The sequence below is a fragment of the Lissotriton helveticus genome, chromosome 3_1, assembly GCF_964261635.1.
Source record: "Lissotriton helveticus chromosome 3_1, aLisHel1.1, whole genome shotgun sequence".
NCBI classification, from domain to species: domain Eukaryota; kingdom Metazoa; phylum Chordata; class Amphibia; order Caudata; family Salamandridae; genus Lissotriton; species Lissotriton helveticus.
Window position 1 is genome coordinate 1,726,770,601 of NC_136061.1, and position 15,329 is coordinate 1,726,785,929.

The window sequence follows — 15,329 nt, forward strand, 5'->3', positions numbered from 1 at the left end:
CACACTTTGCTCTATCCTTTTGTTATATGTCAGTGACATTGAGATTTCTAGTGGTTAAAGGCCCAATTACTATGTCGGACGGACCAGAGTCCATCCGACATAGTTTTGGAACTGGAACCGAATGACCTCCTGCAAGTAGGATGCAATGCTATACTTTACAATGGGAGCATGCATTCCGAACAGAATGCATACTCTCATTGCAAAGAGCAGAGGTGCAGTTCATCACTGCACCCCGTGACAGGCACCTAAAGGTGCCTGCCACAGGGTGCAGGGATCAACAGGGAGGCACCATAGGTGCCCCCTAAGCCATCATTCGGATGCTTTGCACCCATGGGGGCCCTGCTGGTGGCTCCCAACAACAGATTCCCAGTGCCTTTCTGTGTCGGAAATGCCGGCACAGAATGGCAGTGGGAATCTGCCATCATAATCCCTCTGCCGGAAATTTCCGGCAGGGGATTTCTGAAGGCTTTCCGAATGGTGGACGGTCTCTCCGAGCCTGTTGGATGCCATTCAGAAATACGATTTGGATTCCCTTCTGACCGACCCTATCAAAATGGGTCGGTCGGAAGGGAATCCGACCAGCCCATTATGATGCAGGCTGAAGGGCTCCGGCCGACAGTCGGTGCCATTTCAGTCCACATCGTAATTGGGCCCTAAATGTTTGAGTCCTTGATGCAGCACTCACCCAGAAATATCACCAATCCAGGGTCCAGGTCACTCCGTTGGGGCCCATAACACCGAAGTACAACACACCTAGTCACACACACTTTACCCCAGACCCTTGCAAATATATATATAAAATGGGTTGAGTGAATTCTCTCCTATGACAGGATCCCTTTTAAGCACAGATTTTAACACCAACATTTGTTTGCCTCAATAATCCTACTAAACTAATCTATGCATCAATGTACCCCGCCAATTAGGTCGATGGACCAATTAGTTGAGCAAGTTAATGGTGATTGTCAAGACCAGCTTAACCTAACTACAACAATACATTGATTTGCATACTTATTTGACTCTAAAAGAATCACAAACACCTGAAATCATTTAAAAGATTTTTGTAATTAATTTGCATAAAAGAAAATTAGCATTTATTCTGTCATTATTAATTCTCACTGAGCATTGCTATTTATTCAGGAAATAAATAAAGAAAACTGTTAATAAAATCATAAAGAGGAAATTCAGGTTCATATTAATTCCATTATTGTCTAAATAAAAAGATTAATCAATCCTTGGTCGTGTAACTAAAGGAGAAATTCTTCATGAAAAAGATCAGAGAAACCATAGTTAAAACATGCATTTAATTCTAAAGATTTCTACACTAAAATCTTACTACCCAGCACTAAAACCCCAACTATTCTTACTAACCCAGTCCTCCTCGGACGCAGTCTCCCAGGCTAGTGTCCCATTATGAATCACCAACCTACAGGGGTTATCAGTGAGTCTTCTGGCATAGTTTCAGGCTCCCAGCATCTCTGCAAAAAGCTGCAGTGCAATCAGCTTCCCTCTGCGATCAGCTTCTGTGACATTAAACCCCAATTTTGCTCTGATATTTATACTGCATTTGCTGGCTCTCTACCCTCAAATGTTTCAAGTCTTGCCGTTTCCCTTTCTCTGATTGGTCATGACATTGCAATTATAAGCTCTCCGGATGTTCGTTAATCGACAATGTATTTTTTAACTTTCAGGATGTCCATAAATATCTTCCTGATTAAAAAGCTGACAGATACAAATTCGACTGTCCATGCATTTCTTAACTTCCAGGATGTCCGTGAACAACTTTGTTGGACAAACTGATAAATACAAGTTTGACTGTTCCGGTTCATCATTAGGCCTTTAAATGTTCATTTTCAGTGATTCAGCTGTTTCCACGTGGTAATTTTTGGAAGGCATTTGACTTTTATCCTTGGCAGACATTCAGCTGTTCTCGTGGTTATCATTTTGGCCCACAGCCATTCACCAGAATTCATATCAAATGGCCTCGAATATAGTCAGCTGAAGTTGCGAAAATGTTCTCAGTGAAGCAGAGAGCATGGACGAGTTTCTCTCAGCAAAATGATGTAAGCTTTTTGTACTGCACAGAACCTGGAAAAGCAAAGCCATTTTGGAATTGGCAACCAACCAAAACTACGATAAACGCCAAAATGAAAATGTAAATACACAGAATATATGTGTTTTCTGTCCCCCCCACCCACCAGTGCTAATATTTATCCTTTAAAACTGCTACCTAGCAGAAAAGCATCACACTGCAAGCCCTTAAAAATGAAGCAGAAAAGCAGCATGCAGTGCACAATGTACATTACGACATAAACATGTATTATTATACCACTTAAATGCACAAAATAGATTAAACATGCGTTTTACATCACTAATTATTATGTTAATCAAACCTGTTAGTACAAAGCATTTCCCACATGTAATGTGTGTGTTTTGGTTAATACACAGCAATCAAAATTAATATATTTACTTTGTTATGGGGGTGATTGATCTGAATGGGGTACACACAAAATCTTCTGTACCTCGCTCTATCACCCTTACACTTGTGTGAACTTAATGTTTTTTTTACATAAGACTGCACTTCTAGTGGCAATAACTTTGGTTAGGTGTGTCAATGAGCTTCACAGTTTATCAGCTTTTTCTCCATCAACTTTTTTGTTGACAGAAGCTGTAAACTTGAGTTTCAAGAGTTCTTCTTTGCCCAAAGTAGCATCTGATTTTCATATGTCTCAGTTATTCTTTTTATCTTCTTTCTTTCCTTCTCCTCATCATTCAAAAGATGCAGGACGATTGCTGCATTTTGATTTTTGTAGACCCTTAAATCATTACATTCACAGGAGTACGGTTTTCAGAGAAAATGATAACCTGATTGTAGGCTTTTCTTGTGTGCAAAGAGGTAGAGTGATCAGAAAACAGCTTATATTTGATAAATGTAATTGACTGTCATACATTGTATTTTTTTATAACTCTTTTTTATTGAAAAAGCATCATTTAAATGCATTACAGATGGTCAATCAAAGCATCCGGGTACACATCAGGGGGCAGTAAATTAAACAACATTCATGCTTGTATGGGAACTTCACGGGGAAGGGGGGTCGTCCAAAGTAGCACACAAGGGTGGTATACAAATTCCCCCTCTGTAGTCATTCCAAGGCCCCCAAATCAATGACCATTTTCAAGGGCATCCCCTCGCGAGATACGCAGTTTTCTCCCTAAACATGCACCAATCCAAATTGTTTTCGCACACTTCCAGGGTAGGTGGTTGGCTAGCACCCCACAGTTGAGCAATATTTAATTTAGCAATCATGAATCCCAGAGTAGCCCATTTCATCTGCGAGGTATTTTTTTATTTATTTATTTTTTATTTATAAAGTTTTGTATAGCACGGACAAGACCCGTGGGTATCAGAGCGCTTAACAGGAAAGAATTACAGGTAGACATTATAGTAACAGTAATAACAAAAACATAGTTATGAGGTAGAAGGTAATATACTGTATGAACGTGATTAGATATATAATTCCTAATGTCTGTGCAATTAGCATTAGGTGACGAACAAGGCTTAGCTTGTGTCATGGTAACAATCCAAGCTCGGTGAGGTAGGGTTATAAGGTATTCCAGTGCATATCAAGGATAATAAGGATAAATAAATAGGGTGAGGTAGCGGTTATATAGATTATGTCTGTGAGATAGAGTTATAAGTTCACAAGTATATGAGGTAGCAGTAACGTGTCTAGCCTCGGCTTGACCATGGAAAACAGTCAGTTATCAGATATAGATCTTCCAATTTTATGAATAGGACAACCCTCTGGTAGCGTAGATGATCATCACAGTAATCCGTCGGATTCTCTATGTAGGGTATTTACTCATCAAGTGAGTCTTCAGTTCTCGTTTGAATGTTACTGTATTTTGAATCTTCCTGATGTTTGGAGGGAGTGAGTTCCAGATTCTGGGGGCAGCTCCGGAGAATGCTCTGTTGTAGGTCTTTGTCTTGTGGAAAAAGGCTGGTCGCAATAGTAACTCTTTTGCGCTTCTAGTTGGTCTGTTACCTCCTGATAGCTTAAGTTTCTTGGTTAGGTATCTAGGCATGTTGTAGTGAACCGCTTTATGTGTAATACAGGCCATCTTCATTTGAATTCTGGCCTCGTAAGGTAGCCAGTTTAGTGCTTTCAGGTGAGGAGATATGTGATCGAATTTCTTCGTTCCCGTAATGAGTCTAGCCGCTGCGTTGAGGCAGGCTTTTAGTGGTGCTGTGGATGTTTTCGGTAGGCCAGCTAATGTGGTGCAGCCGTATTCGATCCTCGAGATAACTAGTGATTGGATAGCCAGTTTTAGATCCATCACTGAGATAAAGGGTTTCAGTTTTCTTAAATAATTCAAGTGGAAGCGGGCGCTCTTGGCCATTGAGTTAATATGTTCTTTCATGTCGAGGTTTTCATCTAGTGTGATTCCTAGTGATTTAGCTGAGTTAACTAGGGTCGGGGTGCAATTTAGCGCCGTCACCAGTTTAGTCCATTCCTTAACTTCAGATTGGCTCCTTGTCGGTGAGATTAGCAGGAATTCTGTTTTCTGGGCGTTTAGTTTCAGATGGTTCATTGTTAACCATTGCAAGGCTCTCTTTAGTGTCTTGTTTATTCGGTCAATGTCCTCAAGGGAGGCGATCTTCATGTATATTTGCGTGTCATCTGCATACATATGATAGGATATCTCTGATTTTTGAAGGATCTCTGTGAGAGGTTCTACATACAAGTTGAATAGATCAGGGGATAACGTTGAGCCTTGTGGGACCCCGATTGTATTGGGGCTCGGGGAAGAGATTGCTTGGTTAACCTGGAATCGCTGAGTCCTGTTCTGTAGGAAAGAATTGAACCATTTCAGCACGTTTCCGGACAAGCCCATCCTGTCTTGTAGCCTGGTCATTAGTACTTTGTGCTTTACCGTGTCGAATGCTGATGACAGGTCTAGAAGGATCAGTAGGCATGTTTGATTTCGGTCTAGGGCTTGTAGGGCGTCATCGACAATATGCAGAATCGCAGTTTCAGTACTGTGCCCTGTTCTGAAACCTGATTGGCAATCATCTAATAGCGAGAACTTAGCGATGTGTTGGCTTAGTTGGCCCTGCACGCATTTCTCAATGAGTTTGGCCAGTAGAGGGATGTTAGTCACTGGTCGATAGTTATTTGGGTCTGTTGCATCAACTGTCGGTTTTTTGATGATGGGCACTACCTGCCCTGTTTTTAGGCAGTCAGGGAGGATCCCTTGTGCAAGTGAGGCATTTATTATCTCAGTCCAGATTGGAACTAGAGTGTGGCTGATTTCTCTTACACACTTTCCCGGTAGAGGGTCTTGATAGTGGTTGTTTGGTCTAAGTTCCGCCAGCGTTTTGGCGATCTTTTCCTGGTCGTATAATTCAAATGTGTCCCAGTTTGCCTTGTTTTTTGTAGTTTGGAGACCCTCTGTTGACTTGTTGGCCTCCTTTTTAGGTGGAGGAAGGGTCATAAGGTTAGCTGCTGCATTTGTGAGTTCAACTTCTAGCATTTTTGATTTTTCCGTGAAAAATGAGGAGAATTCCTCGCAGCTGATGGGAGTTTTTGTGTTCTCTTGAACCGTTTTGGCTAGTTTATTTGACTATTGTTTTAAGATCTCGAATAGTTTTCGTGGTCTGTTTCTGGCATTGTCCAGTTCAGCTCTGATAAATTCTTTTTTGGAGTTGATTATCTTTTTGTTGTATTCTTTTCTTGTTTTTCTTAGGGCTTTCAGCTCAGGGGAGGAGGGATGTTGTCTCCATTTCCTTTCGGCCATTCTCAGTTTGCGCCTGTCCTCGTTCAGTGACTCATTAAACCAAGGATTTTTTGGCTTCTCTGAGACTTTTTTCAGTTTTTGGGGCATGGTGTCATTGACGATATTACCGATCGAGGTTATGTAGTGATCCGTCAGCTCATTGACATTTTGCTTATTGTTGGGTGGCTTCAGGTCTTTCTCACACCTTTCAACCAGTAGTTCAATATTAGCCTCTTTTGTGTCTCGGATCAGTTTCTTGAGCTTGCGTGGTTGCACGGTCTTTCCCTTTTTCATTGTAGGTATCGCGAATGTTATGATGTGATGGTCAGACCAATCACATGGGTCTATAGCGATGATTGATGTCTCTGTATTTCTTGAAATAATCCAGTCTAAGGTCGCTCCTTGTGTGTGAGTGGGTTGGTTGCATGCTTGTGTAAGTTTTAGCTCACTGAGGAAGTCTTTAAGCGAGTTAACCAGTTTGTCATTGCCGTCGTCCCAGTGGAGGTTAAAGTCGCCTAGTTATATGTTATTGGCATCCGAGTTAGAGTTGGTCGTTATGATCTCTATCAGTTGCTCTGTGAACTTTGCGTTCTCTCCTGGTGGGTGGTAGAATGCATGCAAGTTGCAACTTTGATTATTTGGTGTTCTCACATTAATACCAAGGTATTCACAGGATTCTAGGGGGTCAGATTGGAATTGGCAGACCTCAATCTCTGAACGGTGAATGCAAGCTATGCCTCCTCCCACATTCCTAGGTCTGTCTAACCTGACGATGTTATATTGTGGTGGTATTAAGAGATCCATGGTAGGCGATGATGATTCATTGAGCCATGTTTCGGTGAGGATGGCCAGGTCAATTTCCTTGTTAATGATGAGGGCAGCTATGTCTGATGCATGTTTAGTTGCTGAACGACAGTTAAGTAGTAGGCACTTCAGGGGTATTCAAATCAGTTGGCTTCCAGATATTAAGTAAGCACCTCCTAGCCTCTAGTGAGAGAGCGACCCCAAGGACTTTATGTATGGTATTGTGTATATTGCGCCAATATGTATTAATAAGCTCAGATTCCCAGATGATATGCATAAATGTACCCACTTGACCACATTGTCGTTTGCATAGCCCCCTATCTGAGAGCCCCATATGCACCAACCTTGGTCCTGTGTTGTAAATCTTGTGGAGAATTTTTAGCTGAACTAATCGCAAGCGGGCAGGAATTGCGACCTCTCTAGGGGAGGACACCGCTGTCTGCCAATCCTCCTCATCCAGCTAGCTCTAATCCGTCCTGCGTCCATTTGTCTCTCAGCGCATCCAAAGGATCAGGTTTGTGATTGTTCAAGGAGATCGTTTTGTCGGGTAGGTATCCATCCAGTATCCTGTCCTCCAGGGGGGACGCCTCTGGTGGCTCCGAGTCCCCGGGAAGCACGGAGAGAAGGGAGTGACGAATCTGTCCATACCGGAAGTATTCGGACTCCGCAAGTTTATATTCTGCCTGCATGTCCTCAAATGATTTAATTCCCCTTCCGCCCCAAATATCTTTAATTGTGGAAATTCCTATGAGATCCCACTTGTCAAAGCCTTTCGTCTTCCAGAGCGAGCCCAATTGTTACGAATCCCACAGCAGGGTGGCCATAGTTAGTTTGTTTTTCCAGCCCAGAGCAGCCGTGGCCACGTGCCAAACCTTGACCAAGTGTTTAGTTGGCCTCGTTAATGCCAGTTTATTAGGTCGTGAATATAAGGCTCTGCTATACCTACCCCCCGGGAGAAGCCATTTATCCATGGCATACCCAGGGTCATCAATCCGTCCATATTTTCTATGATTGATCGCGGCCATCTGGGATGCCTAGTAATATCTTCTGATATCCGGGAGGGATGTGCCTCCATCATACCAGGAGAGTGTTAATTTGTGTAAAGCAATACGGGGCCGACCCTCCCACAGCAAATTCCGCTGTAGGCTCTCTATCTCACCAAAGTATCAAGATGGAACAACACATCGAGGGTATTTTGCAGGTCATAAAGAAGACGAGGGAGGGCCATGATTTTAAAGAGAGCTGCCCTTCCCAACAATGAAAGAGGATGTTTCTTCCAATTGGTAACATTACTCAAGTCTTTTTATTTTTTTTCCCCGGGTCCTATGATTATGCCCTTTTCCTGCTCCATGGACCTGTATTTGGGGCCCTCTCAAGGTTATATCGTGGTCCAACAGGTGGTAACACGCCTAGATGGAGTATTGCAGGTCGCCTTGTTGTGCGTTGGTCTCCTTCTTCCGCCAATAAGATTCTTGTGCTTGAGTCCGAGCCCTATGTTTAGATCAGGGGGCTTGTCACATGGTACACTGTGGTGGTCGGTGGTCTCTCACACGGGGGTATCGGCAAATGAGGACAAAAAAACAACAACAAAAAAACATTACTCAAGTCTTTGGAGAGGAAGAAGAAGATTTCGGGCAAATGTAAGCGAGGCATCCAATGAAACAAAAATTCCCAAATAGTTGAACACCTTTTTGTTTACCTGTATAGGACAGTTTCTTAGAGGGGCAGGGGGGTCTCCCTTCAATACATTCAGCAGAGATTTCCCCCAATTAAAGGAAAGCCCCTAGTTTCTCCCAAAGGAAGCCAGGACATCAAAGATCACAATAAGAGATTTACGCGGAGAGGTCAAGTAAAGCAGCATATAATCTTCGTATAGTGATATACGGTCCTGCCAGTCAGGGGTCCACTGCAGACCCTTGATCGAAGGCTCCCAGGCGGCCAAGGGCTCAAGAGCCAGAGAGAAAAGCAGAGGAGATAGCGGGCAACCCTGACGGGTGCCCCGTCCCAGCAAGAAGGGAGCCGAAGCTCTATTATTCACTACTACTTGAGCTAACGGCTCCGAGTACAACAGACGCACCCATCCAATAAACCCTGGGCCAAACCCAAACTTCGCAAAACTGCCCACAAGTAAGACCATTCTATCATGTCAAATGCCATTGTTGCGTCAAGTGACTCAATTATGGCTGGCTCCTGTAGAGTGTGAGCCCTGGCCAACACCCTGTGTAGTCTGCGCAAGTTTAGAGCATTGTTCCTATGGGGCATAAAGCCCAACTGATCGGGGTGCACCAGATCGCTAATGACTTTTACCAATCCATTTGCCAGGAGCTTGGCTAGGATCTTTGGCTCGGCGTTAAGGAGTGAAATGGACCGGTAGGAGGCACAGCTTGTTTTAATCTTGCCCTCCTTATGGATCCATACTATTGACACAATTCTCTGATCTCTAGGGAGAATCCCTGCATCCTTGGACTCCATGAACATTTCCTTCAAATAAAGCACAAGTTTATCAGGTTTGAGCTTATAAAGTTCAATGAGCAGCCCATTGGGGCCAGTGCCTTACCGGAGTTCAACGAACGAATGGCCAGGGCAATCTCGTCCGCCATCATCTCACTGCCCATAAACTGGCGATCATCCAGTGAAAGACACAGGAGTTGTATATCTCGGAGCAATAAGTGGGAATCAACTTCCGGGCAGGAAGATGCCGATGTATATACAGCCTGGAAGTGCGCAGTGAATGCGTTAACTATCTCCTGCTGTTCAATAATATGCGTCCCCTCCTCTGTAAAGAGCTCAGGGACCAACCGGCAAGCCCAATCTCTCTTATCCAGCCATGTAATAAGCTTCCCTGCCTTGTCCCCCAGCTCGTACAATCTGCCTTGTTGCTCCCTACCCAGAACCTTAGCTCTGTCGGTGACCAATGCCCTGTAGTTGTGCTGTTTTAGGCTTAGCTGGTGAAGCTTAGCCCGCGTAACTTCCTGCTCCAGATCACCCTCTAGTTTGCTGATATCAGTTTCCAATTCCACTACTTCCCTCTGTTTCTCCTTCTTAGTTCCTGCTATTGCAGATAGTGTGTGGCCCCTGATAACTGTCTTAAAGGCCTCCCATAGGGACCCAGGTGAAGATACCGAACCCACATTGTTGGCAAAGAAATCATCTGGCTTAGCGAGGAGGTCTTTGCGGGTCTTGGGGTTACGCAAATACCATGGATTTATTGGAGCCACCCTTCCCGCCGTGCCCCGGGTTATGACAATGTGAATCCAGAGTGGAGAATGATCTGATATGCCTCTGGCTAAGTGTGTAACCTCCGCTATATTTAAAGCTTGTGCAGCTGGGACCAAACAGTAGTCCAGGCGCGAGAGACTATTATGTGCCCCAGAGTGGAAAGTGTACTGTTTTTGATCTGTGTGTAGTAACCTCCAGGTATCGGCCAGTCCCATTGCGTCTATAAAGTCCGGCAGCCACCGCATCGACCTCCCCGTGTCTCGTGGGGGATACCTGTCCCTCACACCAGAGACGACTGCGTTAAAGTCACCTCCCAAGAGTAATAGCCCCTCAGGGAGCGAAAGTAGGACCGTCCCCAGATCTGCCAGTGTTGTGCCTTGTAACTCCGGCGGAACATAAACAGACAGAAAGGTTATATGCTGTCCCTCTCACATGCCCGAGACTCCAATATATCTACCCCTCCCATCTTCCCATGTGGAGGACACTGCCAGCGGAAATGTTTTACGGATCAAGATCCCCACTCCCCTTGAGCCCGAAGTAAACCCAGAATGTGCAATTAACATGTACTCCATTCTGTGCAGAGCATTACATGAGTTCCCAATAAGATGCGTCTCTTGAAGCAGGACCACATCCGGTGCCTGCCTTTTAAGGAATTGAAGAACTACACTTCTTTTGATCTCATCCCCTAACCCGTTAACATTCCAACTTAATACTTTTATGTCACTACCCACCATCGTCCACCCGGTACCTCCAGTGCGCCCCCACATTTCGTCTATCAAAACTGAATTTTGTGTTGATGCAACAAACAAACCAATCAACATTTAAACCAAACCTCCTCCCCCAAAATCCCCCCACCCCGCTGCCCGCTGGGCTTCAAACTGCCCATAGAAGATGCAGAGTGCCTGTCGCCCCTATTGATTCAAAGAAAGAATAGAAAAGGGAGGGAGGGTTCTGCCTCACCGCCCCTACCCCAGACCCCCTTCTAATATTAGTAAATCCCCCCAAGCCCCTACTACCAACAACACCCCAAACTACTAAAGAATCCCACGGCAGTTCCATGGCCCTACGGCCACCGATACCTGACAGATTCAGCCACGCATCAAAATTATAAACAGTATTATTCACGTTCCACAGTTTCACGCTCTTTTGAGCGGTCCGGGGTTCCTGCTCCGTCTCGAGGGAGAGTGTCTATCCAATCTGTCACTTTGTAACCCAAAGGAGTTAGGGGCACATGCATCATTGAAGGATTTTGCACTTCCTAAATTGCGAAAATTAAGGAATCGCAATTTAGGAATTGCAAAATCCTATGCATCAAGAAATCCTAAAAGTTTTTCGGATTTCTTAATTTTCGGAAATTGCGATTCCTTAATTGCGAATCGCAATTAACGAATGGCATTACATTGATTCCTATGGGCCTAGAGGCCCATAGGAATCAATGCCTTTTTGCGAATTTTTCTTTTACGAATGACATTTTGTTGATGCATTGCAAGGGTGCTGAGGGGGGTCCAAAGGACACCCCTGCGCCCTTGAAATGTTTGTTTTAGTGCAAGTTTCACACACACATGTCCAAAGGACATGTGTGTGTGTAACATGACACTTTCCAAAATGCATTTTTGTGCTTTTTTTCAGAATTTTGCGAATTAACACGAGGGTCAACCTCGTGTTAATTTGCACTTCCTATTTCAAAATTCGCATTTTAAAAAAAATTCATGCATTGCATTTAAGGAATCGCACAAATGCGATTCCTTAAATGCATTCGCATTTTTAGGAATTGCAAAAAATGCGAATTTTCAAAAATTGTTTCATGCATCCCAAAAACTTATTTAGGAAGTGCAAACGGCCGAATTTACCGATTCGCAATGTTTGCACTTCCTAAATAGGTTGATGCATGTGCCCCTTAGGTCCTTATTGGACGTGGACAAGGCTGGACCATTCTTTAATTGCAAAAAACACACAAATGCCTAGACCACTCTTTTTTTAAAAAGAACAAAAACAATTAATGAAGGTCAAGAATACTCTTTATTGAATTCTGACCTGGTAGTTATATTTTATACCTTTGACTTCTTTTTTACTTTCAAAGTTTATTTTTACATATATATTCATTAGCAAAGATAGGACAAACTGTACATATATTTACAATACTATACAAACCAATTCATAAACCAAACATGTCACAATATATCTACACAAACAAAAAAACATCATCACAATAAAAAACACATTAAATTGATGTGTACTTGATCTCAATAAATGAGATTAGTTAAAGAAAAAAGGAGCTTTAGAGGGTAAAGCTAGTCAATAGGTCGCCCTCCACTCAATATGCAACTACTACACAACGAGACCTAGACTATGAGGGCACATGTAGAAATTTCACCCTTATTTAGGATATTTCGTTTGTTGCTCTTCGTTAGCAAACCTTACTCCCCTTCTTAAATATTAAATGGGGTAGCCGAAATACCTGAGGGTAGTGCTAAATTCAAACAATTGCCTGATTCTCATTCACCAATAAAATACAGTTGTGAGACCAATCATACCACACTTAATCTCGTGTCCAACATATATAGTGCTAAACCGAAAAAAAGTGTGCAAGAGCGAGATGGCGCCTCACGGGCGCACCACCAAACGGGGACCTGACTGGTACTCGCCAGGACAGCCCTGTTGTCATCATCGGTACCATCAAGCTCAGAACAGAAAATAGTGTCCAAATACACAAAAGATTTGTGAAAAAGGTGCAGTGAGCATAAAGCAAAAAAGTGACCACTACAGTGTCAATCAAAACATTAAAACACTCATAACACAACACAGACAGTACAATTTTATTCAGTTTCTTGTGTTGTGTATGGAAAAATAAAAGGAAAAAGTAGATGTGGTTATCACCTATTTAACCACTCATACTTTTACTTGCCGACATGTTTCATTGCCTTTTAACTTGTAGGCAATTTCATCAGGGCGTCATGTGTATTAAAGCCACTGCAGATGGACCCACACGTCTTCACAACTGTAAAAACACAAAATCCGCACCAATGTAGTTAACCAAAGCACTTAGCCCGTGTCTACTCTGTATGCCTCACAATTGACCTCCTGATAGTTACCCTCATATGGCCATAGGTGCTCCTACCAGCCGGATGGAACACGGTTGTTATTTAAAAGACATGGAAATCGCTAGAAGTCGATTATTCACTCCTCCCCTTCGAATTGCTAAAAACGATAGGGAAAGTGCACTCATTAGGCAAATTACCAGGTAGCATATCTATACATGTTGCACCTATGTAACTAGATGGCCCCGCAAGTTATTAAACCGACAAGATAGGGAAAATGCACTCATTAGGCAAAATACCAGGTTGCATATCTATACATGTTGCTCCTATGTAACTAGATGGCCCTGCAAGTTATTAAACGGACAACCTGCACACCAACCACCCGGTATAGGCACTCGTAATGCTTCCCAGAGTCAGAGGGCGATTTTTTAGCGTGCTCGGTGTGTCTCTTACCACAAACACGAGCTCTGTAAAACGCCTCCTGTCCCCTGCCGCTCGAACAACCCTATGCCTTACCGGACGGTGGAGAAGCGGCCGCTGTATCTCAGCCCGTGCATTCTTACCGTTTGGACAAGGGGAAGTACTTGTAATGCCTTGCGTGGTCTCGCGTAAAAACGTGTCGGCCATCTTGGATTGGGCATATTCCTATTTTCCTCAATGGTGAGTGCTAGATAAGATCTAAATCACGCGAGACTTTCGCTCGTGATCTCGATCTCTCTTTTTCAGAGAAAAAAAACAACAATCAAAACTTTATGCACATTTCTGTGGATAGTCCAGTTTCGTTTACAGTTTTAAATGGACAAATGTGCATATAAGAATCACATATTAATTGTGTAATTGTCTATTACTCATGGTCCCAACAATTTATTCTCATTGAATTATTGGAAAGGAAGCTACAAAAAAAAGTCGCTTTCTGGATCATTTAAAATTGAGTGTTAATATCTAGTGGATAGAATACAGTTTTCGCCCGCATTAAAAGTCATTGTATATATACACCATATATATATATACACACCAAAGAGAGGAGCCAATGTATTTTATTGGTGAATGAGAATCAGGCAATTGTTTGAATTTAGCACTACCCTCAGGTATTTCGGCTACCCCATTTAATATTTAAGAAGGGGAGTAAGGTTTGCTAACGAAGAGCAACAAACGAAATATCCTAAATAAGGGTGAAATTTCTACATGTGCCCTCATAGTTCTCAATAAATGAGAGACAAAATCAAAAGGAGGAAAAGAAAGGCAGGAAGGTAGGAGAGCATAAGGACTGGAGTCAAATTGATGATACTCTTTCATGATGTTAAAGCCAACAAATAGTTCTTGTAAGTAAATTATTCCTTCAAATGTGCCTCCAAGTATGCCTGTGCCTCCAAGTATGCCGACGCGTTTCGATTACCGGAAACCAGTTCCTGGAATCTCATCAGGGCCTTTTTTCTTTTGTCAGATTTTGGCGGTGGACTGTGAAAGATTGTCTTGTACTCGGAAATTTTTCTTTCTTTGAACCCCAAGAAGTGTGAGGAGCGGGGGGCTTTGTATTCGTTGTTGGCAGATTCCCTTCTGATTCTTCGCGTTATATGTGGAGTTTACTCAACACATGTACACTTTCAAACACTCCATGTCGTAAAACTACAGAGCTGATCATCTAGAGTGATTTAAACGGCGTTTTTCTGCCACACACGATCGAGTACTGTTTCTCAAGTAACTCTGGATGTAACACACGTCCTGGTCGATCTTCAACCGGCCGTGACGTGTGTTACATCATTTCCTCTGCATGAGAAAGAAGACTGTTCAATAAATACCCTTTTATTGAAAACGCCCGTCTCTCTATTTCTCTGCACCTCTGGTGAAACGAAGCATGCACGATTGACTGAGTGAAATAACTATCTATTGTTTCCGCGACTCTAGAGATAGATTTCTTATTCTTGGTTAACAAAGTTGTCATGTTTATGCGGTTATCAGAAACGAATCCCTTCTTGTGTATTCGAGAAAGTTTTTAGTGATCTCTGAGCTAGCTGGCACTCACAATTAAGTTTAGTATATTCGATAGAGACATAGTAGACCTTAGTCCTACGTCAAATCTATAGGATATATTATTCCAATGCGCAGAGCCTATTGGGAATATAGGAACTACACTACAGGGTCAGGATAGTGTAGAGGATGATGGGGCCGGTGGACGGTCTCGGCGGAGCTGAGGGTCTACGCGGCCTTGTTAGTCAGGCGCGTAGCTCCTCCCCGCCTGTCATATATTGTAAACAGTTGACTGGTAAACAACAACTGGGCTGCTTCTGAGACCATTCAACTAGGGATACTGCAGCAATTTTTGCTGTTGTTAGTGGTTTTCCAGTTCAAGACATACATATGCTGTGACACGATCTTCAGATCATTCCTTTGCTGCACATCACTGTATTATAGCTGACAAACAAGAACATTCTTGGTCTTTCTGAAGGGTATGGGAATCCTTACAATCCACCTGCCTCACCTTATTCTGGCATA